Below are 13,511 nucleotides of genomic sequence, written 5' to 3' on the forward strand. Positions count from 1 at the left end.
TCGTAATTGTGCTAACGCGATTTCATTCGCGCGAATCGCAGTTGAAAAATTAACACTAAATTCAGGATTAGTCGAGCTTACCGAGATCATTGTTGTTTTCGGTGGAGCTGTGTTTGTCACGATCTGCTGGAGTAGCTCCTGTGATGTCATTATTAATACTCGTACCTTTAACAGCACTGTTATATATTTTAATAATTTCTGAAAACTCAAAATCAGAAATTATTCCATCGCTGAGGCTTGCTGATAACAACGAAGATAACTTCGAGTATGCGACCGTCGCTGTAATTTTATTATGTAATCGGATAATTTTTCATTCATGCAGGTGCATATTTTTTTTGCAACGATATTAAGAACACCTGCAATTGTTGTTGTGGCTGAAATACAGATTGTTACGGCTACTGGTGCCATCATTGTCATTGTTGACAATATAACACCTGTTCCAGCAACAACAGGGGATAATGAATAATCAATCTTTTAATTTTACTTGCCATTCACGCGCTTGATTGTACCTGTATTGAGATGCATCGTCGATTGAGATACTCATTATATTTTATGCAGTAACCAACTGAGGTGTTTCAGCTGCAAATTCTATACACCGCCAGTAAGATGTTGCGGTTAATTTCTTATCAGCTGCTTCCAGAATAAATGTTTCTTCGGTTCCCTTGTTTAATATGATAGTTACAACTCCAGAAAACTTATCAGTTGAATGACGCCATGGATACGTTGTAAATATCTCGAAGTTTGCCGCACTGAACACAGATAGCCTGTACACGCCAGTGACTATTGCGGTATATTTAATAGTATTATTCTGCGTTGACCATATTGCAAATCCCGATGATACTGTGTATACGAAGTTGGTAATATGCCCGGGAGTTACTCCCGCTGAAATTTTAATCAAACTAATTTTGTTACGATCTCAGGAATCCCCGCTACGATGTCTTCGAGTGTTCTTTTGATCGTGTCGATGTTAGTTTAGATATCAGATAGTTTTGCGTCAATGGTCAACGGATTACCAAAAAATTCATCTGCGGTTTCGTTAAGTTTTCTAAAATTTCTACGGAGATTTGTGAACGCGTTTACGTGAACGTCATACTCGGCCCGCAACGTGGATAATTTACCATCTACGGTGTTATAGTTGGTGTAGACGTACTTTTTCGTTGCTGCATCTTCGTCGGATGTTGGATTCCTCAACACTGCTATCTTATTCCCGTTCATGCTGAGTTCTCCCATCATTGTGTCGCCTGTGTTTCTTGCACGATTAGCAACACTTTTTGCAATTTCATCTCTGATGGTTGTAAACGATATACTTGAGTCTCTGATTTTTCCGCTGTCAGTAAACACAGGGATGTTATCCGTGACAGCACCGAGTACTCGTCGAACTATGTCATTCCATTTGATGTTACTCGTTTTTAAAACACCATATCGGTCATGAAAAACAATACCTTCATCTCGGTCAACTGCAGCAAGATTCATAATATCAGCGAGTTCATCTTTAGTTGCGTACTTTGACAAATCGATTTTATCGGATTTTTTCTTACTTTTCTTCCTTGCAGAGGAAGATCTTCCGTAAATATCAACCATTATATAAGATCCTTGACCTGTTTAAAACACCTTGCGCGCAACGAAGCGGTTACTTGTATAATCATGCACAACTTTATGTGGCGGTTTGGATGATTTTGATATGGCGTTAAGTACATTAATTGTTTCACGGCCGCATATTGGCGGATCTGTCATTGTTTGTGTTGGTAGCGTTGAATACCAAACTTTTTTTATGAAGTGGCTCGACATACTTGATAAATTCAACAGGTGGAGCTAACCCGTACGAATCAAAATAAACGATTCCACGTGGATCAATTACGTATGATACCCAATGAGTACCGGGTCCTGAATTTGAGTCGAGATTAAAAATACCCGTTTCGAGTTCATTCGGTTGTTTCGGTAATTGATCTCGCATAAAAACACCTCTAAAGAGAGATATTTTTAGTTGTTTAGCAGTATTAAGTAAATCAAAATTTGATGCTGGCACGTCTAACGTGTTCCTGGAAGCCTCAGACCTCTTCCCCAACGAGATCCTGGCAATCTTAGGCCGCGCCCTTTTTTTTGTATCCCTTTCCTCTTGCTTTTTCAGCGCCATTCCAGCAGCTGTTCCAACAGCACCTAACGCGGCTGCTTTTGCTACGGCTGGAGCAGCAGCAGCTATTAATGCCGGAATGGCCGCGAGAAGTGGGAAAATACCACCTGTTTTAACCATGCCCTTGATGGCGCTCGGAGAAAGATGAAATTGAACTCCGGTTTTTGATTCTAGGGCTTTATTGAGATGTTTAATTTGATTCTTGGTTAGTGATAGTTTGTTTGGACCGCCACTAGAAATCTGATCTCGCTTTAGGGATATTTTTGTTCCGCATTTGTTGGCGTTTTTTGATTGTAATTTTTTTACCTGACCAGGAGTCAGAGCAACATTAACATGACATTTTATGATAAATACTTACCACGCTCCAAATAATGATTAAAGATTTTCCACTGGTGCATCAATGACTCTCATTCGACCGCTACCACCTTCAAGTAACATGGTTTTATCACTGAGTATGACCGCGATTACTCTATAATTAACACCACCTGTATTTAATGTTGCTTTAAGATGTATATCAACGACAGATTGTTTTGATAGATCAAGATGCTCCAGCGAAAAATAATAGATAGGATACAAAGTTCTGAAATCATTTTGTGATATTTGCAAACCGGTATCAACATTTTGATCACGTCCCATGAATGACATCAAACGATGATATACACGTCCTATATGATTTTGTTCATAATTAAGTTGTATATTCTCTGTTGGTTCTTGTTGTCCATTTATCCGTAAAGAAATATATGTGATACCTAGTTTGTCAAATATCATATGAGTATGTTCTTGATTATTTAAACGATCATAGTTCTGAAACGCAATAAAAATATGCCGTGGTGCAGAAACACCTTGTTGTGATGCTATATGCCATGTAAACTGACCGTTAGTGTTACTTTGTATACTATCCATGCTTGTTGTTAACCATGACAACAGGGATTTACCACCTGTGTCCATGAAAGAAAGTAATCGCTGTTCTGCGATCGTTGGAGTCATTACCGGCATCCACAAGGAAAATTTTGTTAGTACTACTTTACCAGCATCACCAGCAGGTCTCCACGGAGCATCGTTTTCATCACCTTTTCTTACAAAAACAACCGTGTGTCTAGCTCCAAAAATAATTTTTCTAACATTCCTACAAAATCCAAAAATATGCGATAGTGGAATTGTACATGGAGTTGTACATGAAAAACTTCTATTGGTTCCTAGCAACATATTTTTACGCGTTGCAAATCCCAAGTTGAAATTTGGGTTAGCACCATGAACTACTGGCGTCACATCAGAATCGGCGTTTCCGGCAAAATTTCTTGGTCGTCTTATATTATACGGATCGCTTTCAGGGTGACCAGTATTATCTTTTACAAACATCATCGTGGGACCTGCTGATCTTGTATAATCATCAGAATATCTTGCCAATCCTATTATTGTTGTAGCAACGTCAACATCTTTCTGAATCGATTCAATATTTTTTCCATCAATCATATATGTGGCGCAATCAAACAGTGCAATAATACCATTGTTGATAAAACCAACTTTTACTGCATCTCCGTAATTAGTATCATCCGTTTTTACAATTGTACCTTCTACCTCAATAAAAGCCACAGCGGTAAAAAGTATCTACTTGTGTCATGAACTTGTAGTTCAATTCTTCCACGTTGATCTGGTAATCGTGCGTCATAAGAATAAAACTGATAATCGCGTACAGACTCATCTTTAAGGACAGGTGCTTCCATGTCAAATGCTGTGTCGGACATGCGCTTGAACATTTTATTGTAATTATTTTCGTCTAACACGTTGATTACCGCGTTCGGGAAATTCCACTTCGGGAAGTTCCACTTCCGGATATTAAACTTGAGATGTTATTTCCCAATTCACCGGGTCCCTGATCTGCTAGTTCTGCCAGTTTTTGATTTGCAGCTTGATTTATTATTTTACTGACATCTGCGGGCATCACTTCAGTACTTGGTAATTTTACTGGTTGTCGTTTTCGTCGTATTAATCGTGCTAGTCTATCTTTGATCGCCAAAAACGCCTTACCAGCAACACTGATAATTGCATCAGGAGCTTTTTCACGAACAACATCGATAGCTTTCATCGATAATTGTTTTGCAACAGGTGCTACTTTTGGGGTTAATCTTCTAAATAATCACTGAATAACATCACCAAGTCCATCTCCGTAAATTGCTCCGTAGACTGGTAGTCGTGAGTTTACTACTCTGACCGGTACAGGTCTACGATAATTATTATGTATGATCATCTTATCTTATTTATCATTTATCTAATCGCGGTGACTAATCATCATCGAGCTCATCAATAAGTTCCCGGTAAACACGATATCCATGATGCCGCCGCGAAATAATCGTTGACAAATATCAGTTGCTTCATTGGTTATTTCTGGTGAGTTATTTCCGGCACGTTTTCCCCCATGAGAACTTCTAACCGTGATACATCATTGTGAATACTATCAGGACAGGTTTTAAAACCACTTCCCACTGTATTCAGGGAAGAAAGACCACTTCCAGCAGCGTCAAAAGAATCATCGCCAGGATCTCTTTCTTTACCCAGTGAACGTAATTTCTCCCGTTGTTTAGTTTCTATATCTCTAAATATTTCTTCTCTTTGTTTCCATTCTTCTTCTACTTTTTGCTTCATTTCTTTTGCCATCTGTTTCCTTTTCTCTCTAGATGGTTTCAACATCATCTCTTTCTGCGGTGAAGAAGACTGTTGTTGTTCTATTTGTTGCAGAGGTTGAGGAAGCTGATATGAAGGCTCTTGCTGGGAGAGTTGTTGTTGTTCTAGTTGTTTTATTTTCTCTCTATAAAGTCTTTTTACTTCTTTATCAAGATTTCTGTATTCTGAATCATCATATCTAGCTCGTTTTTTGTTTCTATATACGCGATATATCCATTTAATAAGATTATCATCACTTACTTTTTCATGACCGGGTTTTAAAATACTAGATTTATTAAATATACTAATTAATATTTTTTCAGGTAGTTCCTCACTTTTAGTATTCCTAATATCTTCGACAAACCCTTCCTTAAATTTTGTAATCAGTTCTACGTTTTCTCTTATTGTTTTAGGTTTAGATGCAAGTTTTTTTTTTTTTTTTTTTTCACGTCGGTGACTTCAGTATGAATTTTATCAATACTTTCAAGTATTTCTTCATCGACGGGTGAAGGTTGAGCCGCAGCTATATCAGTTGTAAGATCTCGTAAAATCTTCTTTGTCTGTTTAGTTCTTCTTGCTATTTTTTCAGTTTGTTCTGCAGTTTGTTTTGATACTGGAAGAAGATCTTCTTTGATGACAGTTGTAACTTTCTCAGTAGCTGCAGTGACGGGTTTAAATAACTTTTTAGTGTCTTCCTCGTACTCAACTTGTGATTGTTGCTGCGCTCGTAAGTTTTCTCTAAATGAGTCTCTAACAGGAAGAAATTTCTTAATTGCTTGTAATCGTTCTCGGGCTAATCTAGCTGTGTGAGATTCTGGATGAACCATTTTATTATAACAATAATTTTTTAAATTAATAGCAGCAGAGAGGGCGCGACCTCAGTTAAGACGTAATTGCGTAAAGCGCGTGCATAATAAACTAGAAAAAAATCACCAACGACAATTAGAAATATTTCATAGAGAATCTCTCAGTAAAGTGTCGACGCTTTTTTAAATTTTGTCGACGCTTTTTATTTTTCGATCATTTGTAGGCAGGCTAATTTTCGACATTTGGACGTTTTTCTACCATTGGTCTGTTCACCCTCCCTCCTGCTGCTGACATAAAGGCCAGTGTGAATCTAGAATGTATATTGCACCTTTTATTTTTTCAAACATAGTATTACGTTCGTCGTTTAGGGCTTGGCAGTATAGTAACATATGCTTGGCTCTGTCTGTAGTCAATCTCTTGCAGAGTTTACAGTTATATTCATTCTTAGTTGAAATCGAACACATAGTTAAATAGGCAATGTTAGCATAAGTCCAAGTTTTATTAGGAAAACATTTACCAAGCTTCCATACAGCGAGTGGTTGAAGATTAGTATGGGCACTTGCTTACTGTAAAAGTTCAGGTCTCATTTCAAGTTTAGATCTCCACAATGATTCTTCGCAGCGGTGAACTGACGTTTCAATATTCCTCCTCCAGACTGGTTTCGGGACAGAATATAGGTGTACAGTATATCCTTTTCCGATTTAATTTTTTTTAAAAAAAAAAAGCTTTAAAGGCACAATAGTGCGGAGTGTTTGTAATTTTGTGAATGTTACAGATCATGTAACTAGTGAAATGTGTCGACTTATAAGCTGAAATAATTCAAAATAACCTAGAGTTTGAGAAGATTAAATTGGGCAATTGATAAATAAACGAGAAAAAAATGAATTTTTGTTGGGGCCCGCTTTAATTGAAACTTGTAGGTCACGAAATGTTACGGAAGCCTCACGTGACCACGAAAACGTATACGTCATCTTCGTCCAGTGGGCGGGTTGTGAGTCACGTGGTTGTAATTTAAATATCTACTATAAACAAAAATGGCGGACACACGTGAGAGTCAAAAACGTAAAGGTCGCCCGCGCTTGTCGCTTTCCGAGAAGAAACGTCGAAACACTGTCTGAGAAACCGAACGGGACTTATCAAGGATTCGTCTTGGGGACCAGTTTGTTCGATGGAGAGCATTGATGTAAGAGTTAGGACTGGCATCAGGCACTGAAATGGCGAAGTTGTTGTTGGACAGGTAAGCCAATGTCTGTGTTATATGGTGATACACATTAGTTTCCCCAAAATCAAGTGACTGTGATGTCTATGTATAAGTGTTCTCCATTTTTCAATATCTTGTTCCTACTGTATGTTTGAAAGCACACTTTTTTATTAATACAATGTTTGCACAAGGACTTGCTTTGTGATATGCCCAAAATAGATGTGATCGGCTGATCAATATTTCACTCGGTTACTGGATTGTGTGTATTGTATGTTGGGGTGGAATATATTATTTATTTGTTATAACAGCTTGCTCATAAAGGTCATTTTGTACACCTGTCAATTATCTTCGTGAGACAGGTTTTTTTTTTTTTTAAATTCGGCGAGGGAACTTAGATACATTTACAAGCGTTATCATTATTTATATCATATCTGTCCCCACCCCCATCTCTAACACACACACACCTTAGGTTAATGTGACATGCACATTACTTGCATAAAAGTTTAATAACCTTATCATGTAAACGTGATGGAACAAATAATAAGATTTTATTGTACATCTTTCAACTACTAGTAAATTTATTATAAAGCACTGTTTTGACTACAGTTACAAAAGGATCTCTAGTCATAATAGGAAAGGATGTTGTAGTGCTACCAGAATATATGGCTGGCAGATTGTTATCAGTTAAAGTTTTGAGCTGCAGTCAAGTTAGTTTTTTTGATGTAAATTTTTTTTAGATCTATTATTATGTATTCTTGCTTAAATGAAGTATTTCAGTTCTATGTGTTTAACACAGTGCACAAAGAAACAGATTTAAAGCATAACTTATAATACAAATGAATATTTAATTCATATTTTAAGTTACAAAGAATATAGCAAAAGATGAACCCAAGCATACAGAACCGATGGCCAGTACATTTTCATGCTTCACATCAACACCTGGCCAAGTGCTTTTGCAACATACTGAGAGAATGAAGACACCTTCAGTATCTGAAGTATTTGCTATTGAATCAGGAAGGTAAAAATGACAAATTTCTTATAGATTTTTTGTGTGCTTGGGTGTGGGTTGTCTTACAATTGTCATTCTGCTGAAAACAATGATGTAACAAATGCAATGCTGATAAAGGACATCATTATAACTGCCAGCAGGTTGAGTTCCCACTTCATGCTTTTCTTAGTTTGAGTTCGAAAAAAAACCTTGAATTTCGCTTTCTCAGAAGTGGGGTTGGGTATTTCAACTGTGCCACTTCATGCATAGAAAAAGGCATAATTTGAACTGTCATTGTTTTGGTTATGCAAAAAAGTTCCGGTATGCTGGGTTTTTTCCCCCACTCAATACTTAGAGGACCAGTGATTGTATATTGAAATTGTGTCTACATTCCTCATATGCTTTCTTTATGCCGTTTCCAATTTATACATGTATCTATGTCCCACGTGCAGTTCTTGCTAACACCCTCTTCCCATCTATCCACTTAGCTCATGATGAATGCACATAAGACATATTTAATTTAAAAAACAAAATACTGAGATAACTAAAGTTTGTTTTTGGAAACCACTGGCAGTTCATTAGAACTTTATTCATTAGGACTGGTGATTTAACTTATTTAGGATTTAATTTACAATACTGTAAGTTCTTTTAAAATTTCATTTTTTATTCTTGGGAATTAAATGACTTGTTGGTTTTCACTCTTTACTGTTATAAAACTTTTGGAATTGAAAAGCTGTTACTGTTTTGATGATTGCTCTTCATGCATTTTTAACTTTATTTTATCTACCTACTTTTCAAGGTTGCCAAACACATGGATAATATGGCTTTATTACAATGGTCCCAAGACATGAACCAGTTTTGGTCTTCATGCAAGACTGCTAGTAGCTATGGACAATTTTTTGTGAGTTTTCAGTCCTTTTATTTGAAACATATATGTAAACACTTGCTATTGTATACTTTTGTATGAAATCAAAATTACAGTGCATAATCCTTATCTTCTGATTTCTTATAATGTATTTTTTATCCATATATATTCATCACCAAATCTTCTAGGTATGTAGGTTATTAAAAGTAATTTATTTGAAATGTCATAGTAATGTGGAATATTGAAGGAACAATGATCTGAGGAAAATTTGAATCCTGCTAGATTAACTATTAGCCAGTTCTACAATGTAGCTTTCACTTTATGATATAAATCAAGTTGTCTTATCAATATGGGGTCACCATGACAAAAGAGACCAGCTTTAGGTGCTAAACGTATTGATTGTGGCATTCTTTCAGAGTATCTTGAGGAGTGTCCTAAATCTCATCACCAATACACGAGTAGATCCTCTCACATGGCCAAGGCATTAATAAATGTCTTCATGAACCTTACCTGGAGAATGAAGAGCTGACAAAGCCTTGGCTTGATGAAGATGATCCCAAGAAGAAAGCCAAAGTGCTGAAAACCTTGGCACGGGTGCTCTTGGACCAAAGGTTCCTAAACAGTGGAGTATTACTTAAATTTCAGGTATGCCATTTCAGGACTGCAACAATTGCATGGTATTTAAAAGAAAAATGTGAAGACCACTTTAAATATTTGTATTCTCAACTAAATAATAAATTACTGTATATATTTACCATTTGAAGATCTGAATAAGTTAGAATTCATAAGATGTGTGCACATGGTACATGTATAGTGACTCTCCTTCTCAAGTCTTTGGTAATTTTAGGTATAATACATGCACATCAGGTATAAACAATTCCATGACACTCTATCAATAAACACTTTAGTAAAGATTTTATGTATGCAAAAATTACCAACAGTAATGATTATTTAATAATATTATCTGTTAGCAGATTACAAATAACACATGTTATAAGATACATGTTTTTGATAATTGCAGGAGCACTGCTGAGCTTGAAGTTTTTCATCAGCAGATCATGATGTACAGTGCCAAGAGATTTTCATACATCCCTCCTGTGTACAGGATTAGGAATGAGCTAGCTGCTTTGGATCACAATATACATAGTGGCTGAGGTGTAATGAGAATAAAAGAAGGGGAGATAGTGTAAGCTTGTTTCACTACAGGACATTAGAAATAATTTTATATATTGATTGTGCATTATGATCCCTGCCTGGAGATCAGACGAATGGAGTATTATTCACATGTACAAGTCATGAAAACTTTGTATTAGATACATGTCATTTTGCAACAATCGGCACACATTTATATTTGTGGTAAGGAATCTTAATATTTTCATGCATACAGATCTTGTAATTAGTATTGTTATCATTCCAGTGGATATTTATTTTTATTTGATAACTTTTGATTTGAACTTTTCTAACACCATTCAGTCTTTTTTCTAAGATAGTGATTCTATCAAGTATCACTGTCACACAGACTTTGAAGTTCTTCTTCTATATCCTTTACCGTTGGTCTATTTTTCTTCTTGAAACATAAATAAGATATTAACTTTCCACGTACCAATATTTTGAGAGTTTCCCATATAATAAATATATATAATAATAAATTTTAAAAAAAAGATATAAGGTGTATACATTTTCATATTCATCTGATTTACATAGATCATTTGCTTCAAAGATACAGTGTTTAACATATCCTATCCAAGTCCCCACCTTTTAATTCTTGTGGAATTATCAAATTTACCAATGTTTGCAAATAAATTCTGAAAATAAACTGTGAATAATCTTCAGTTGGTGCATAAATTGATGACAATATTTGTGAAAGGTCATTTATTTTAGTGTCTAATATACGAAAAATTATATATTTATCCCGAATTTCATTTAACATTCTGTATCAAAATAGTTTTATTATAAAACAACTACCTTTCTGCTGCTGTGACTGCTACTGGAATAATAGCTAAATTATGTAGCACGTTCCAATTAATTTTTGTAGAGCGACTGTCTACCAAGAATGTAACGTAATAATTATCAGTGTATCAATAAAAGATATCACTTGACTTTGGGATATATATATCATCGTAAGAATCAAGCAAGATGTCATCATGTAGGTGATAAATGGCAGCTGTACCAGTATATATATATATATATATATATATATATATATATATATATATATATATATGTCTCAACATACTTTCGACCACTCCAGTGGCCTTTTGGTTAAAGCGTTCACCCCGGATGCATGTGGGAGGTCGTGGGTTCGACTCCCAGCCGAGTCATATCAAAGACTTCTAAAATGGTACTAACAGCTGCCTCGCTATGCGCTCAGCATTAAGAGGTTAATGTTAGGACTGGTCTGCCTGGTGTCAGGATAATGTGACTGGGTGGGACATCATGCTACATGTCTGCGGCATGATGCCCCAGTGCTAGACATAACTTTAAACTGTCACATCTGCAGACATCGTAGCGATATGACTGGAAAATTAATAAAGCTACGTTAAAAATCTAAATCACACACACACTCAACATACTTTCATTAATTCAAAATATATCTTTTTTGGTATACCCACTAACAGTGATAATCCAAGCTTTGGCAACAATAAACTCCTATAGGCTAGGTTTCATCTACCATTAGCTGGTACACTGCCGACTTCACGATGTATTTTTTCGGGTGGAGTCCTATCCAAACTGATAAGAGTGTTTCTTGGCATCCTTCCGTCTATGGGAGACGATGGTGTAGCTCCAAAGTAAGCTTTTGATTATCATTCTTTCTAACTGTCTTTTCAGCTTGTTTTATTTTTCTCCCTTCCTCTGCGTTTTGAACTCCCTGCCTGACAGCTAGACGCCAGCTGGAACGGTTGTTTACATAGCTCTCCCAGTCGTTCACATTGATGTTTGCCGTCTTCATATCCTTCTTGCAAACATGTTTGTAGCGCAGATGTGGTCGTCCAGTTGGTCGTGCACCTTCTGCTAACTCCCCATATAACAGGTCCTTGGGAATGCGGCCTGGGTCCATTCTCTTGACATGGCCAAGCCAGCGAAGGCGCCTCTCGCTGAGAATGGAGAACATGCTGTTCATGTTGGCGCGTTCTAGAACCTCTGTGTTGGGTACTTTGTCCTGCCACTGGATGTGCAGAATGCGCTGCAGACATCTCAGGTGGAAGTTGTTGAGTTTCCTCTCGTGTCTTGCATAGGTGGTCCATGTTTCGCTGCTGTAGAGAAGTGAGCTGAGCACGCAGGCTTGGTAGACACGCATTGTGGTCTTCTCTGTGAGGCTGGGGTAGTTCCAGACTCTCTGGTTAAGTCTGGCGTTCACCTCAGAATCAATGGAGAGTGAGCTGGAGATGTTAGACCCGAGGTATGTAAAGTTCTTGACAACTTCCAAGTTGTACCCATCGATGGTGACAAAGGGAGGGGTGTCTGCGTCCTGCGCCATGACGTTCGTTTTCTTCAAATTGATGGTCAGTCCAAATTTCTTACAAGCATAGGAGAGGCGGCATACCAGCTGCTGAAGTCTATCTGTGTGATGTCAAGGCTGCATCGTCGGCGAAGAGTAATTCACCGATGAGTACCTCTATGACTTTAGTCTTAGCACGGAGACGGGCGATGTTGAACAGCTTGCCGTCAGCCCTGGTATGGATGTACACTCCCTCGCTGCAGTCCTTGAATGCGTACTGGAGAAGCATAGAGAAGAAGATGCCAAAGAGCGACGGCGCAAGGACACAGCCTTGTTTGACCCCGATGATGAATGGGAATGCTTCAGATGTTGCGCCATTGAAGCACACTGTGCTGTGCATGTTATTGTGGAACGACATGGTGACAGCAAGCAGACGTGGGGGCAGCCGATCTTCTGCAGGAGTCTGAAGAGTCCACTCCGACTAACCAGGTCAAACGCCTTCGTCAGGTCTATGAAGGCAATGTAGAGGGGCATCTGCTGCTCGCGACACTTCTCCTGCAGCTGATGTAGTGAGAAGATCGAAATCCACACTGTGACTCTGGGTAGACGCGGGAGGCTAGGATCTGCAAGCGCGCCAAGGCAACACGGGCGAAAGCCTTTCCGACGATGCTGAGGAGGGAGATGCCCCGATAGTTGTTGCAGTCGCTACGGTCTCCTTTGTTTTTGTACAAAGTGACAATGTTGGCATCACGCATGTCCTGTGGGATGTATCCCTGTTCCCAGCAAAGGCAGAGGAGTATGTGTAGGGGCTGGAGCAGTGCTGGTTTTCCGCTCTTGTGGACTTCAGGCGGAATGCCGTCGCTTCCAGGAGCCTTCTCACAGGCAAGGCAATCGATGGCTTTTCCGAGCTCCTCCAGGGTGGGCTGTGTGTTTAGCTCCTCCACGACAGGCAGGTCTGGAATGGCGTCCAGGGCAGTTCCAGTGACATTGTTTTGGGCTGCATATAGCTCGAGATAGTGCTCAACCCCTCGCTGCAGTTGTTTCCCCTGGTCTGTGATGACTTCGCCCGTCTTGGACTTGAGGGGGGCGGTCTTGTAGCTGGTGGGGGGCCTATCACCTTTTTGATACCCTCATACATTCCTCTTGTATCCCCGGTGTCGGCAGCTGTCTGTCAATATACATAGTGGCTGAGGTGTAATGAGAATAAAAGAAGGGGAGATAGTGTAAGCTTGTTTCACTAAAGGAAATTAGAAATAATTTTATATATTGATTGTACATTATGATCCCTACCTGGAGATCAGACGAATGGAATATTATTCACATGTACAAGTCATGAAAACTTTGTATTAGATACAAATCATTTTGCAACAATCAGCATGCATTTATATCTGTGGTAAGGAATCTTAATATTTTCATGTA

At 38.2% G+C, this 13,511-nt stretch overlaps 1 long non-coding RNA gene across 2 annotated transcripts; it reads left to right on the plus strand.

Moving 5' to 3' along the window:
* Positions 1-6,126: 6,126 nt before the first annotated feature.
* LOC149781870 (uncharacterized) lies at positions 6,127-10,171 on the plus strand. 2 transcript variants are annotated; one of them, XR_016414536.1, is made up of 5 exons: positions 6,127-6,836; positions 7,662-7,818; positions 8,588-8,689; positions 9,070-9,298; positions 9,675-10,171. It is a non-coding gene; the product is annotated as an uncharacterized LOC149781870 (long non-coding RNA). The 2 variants fall into 2 exon arrangements; XR_016414537.1 differs by lacking the exon at positions 8,588-8,689 and having other exon boundaries at positions 6,152-6,836; positions 9,675-10,169.
* Positions 10,172-13,511: the final 3,340 nt, after the last annotated feature.

The sequence above is a fragment of the Sinohyriopsis cumingii genome, chromosome 15, assembly GCF_028554795.1.
Source record: "Sinohyriopsis cumingii isolate HCF-2022 chromosome 15, ASM2855479v2, whole genome shotgun sequence".
Lineage (NCBI taxonomy): Eukaryota > Metazoa > Mollusca > Bivalvia > Unionida > Unionidae > Sinohyriopsis > Sinohyriopsis cumingii.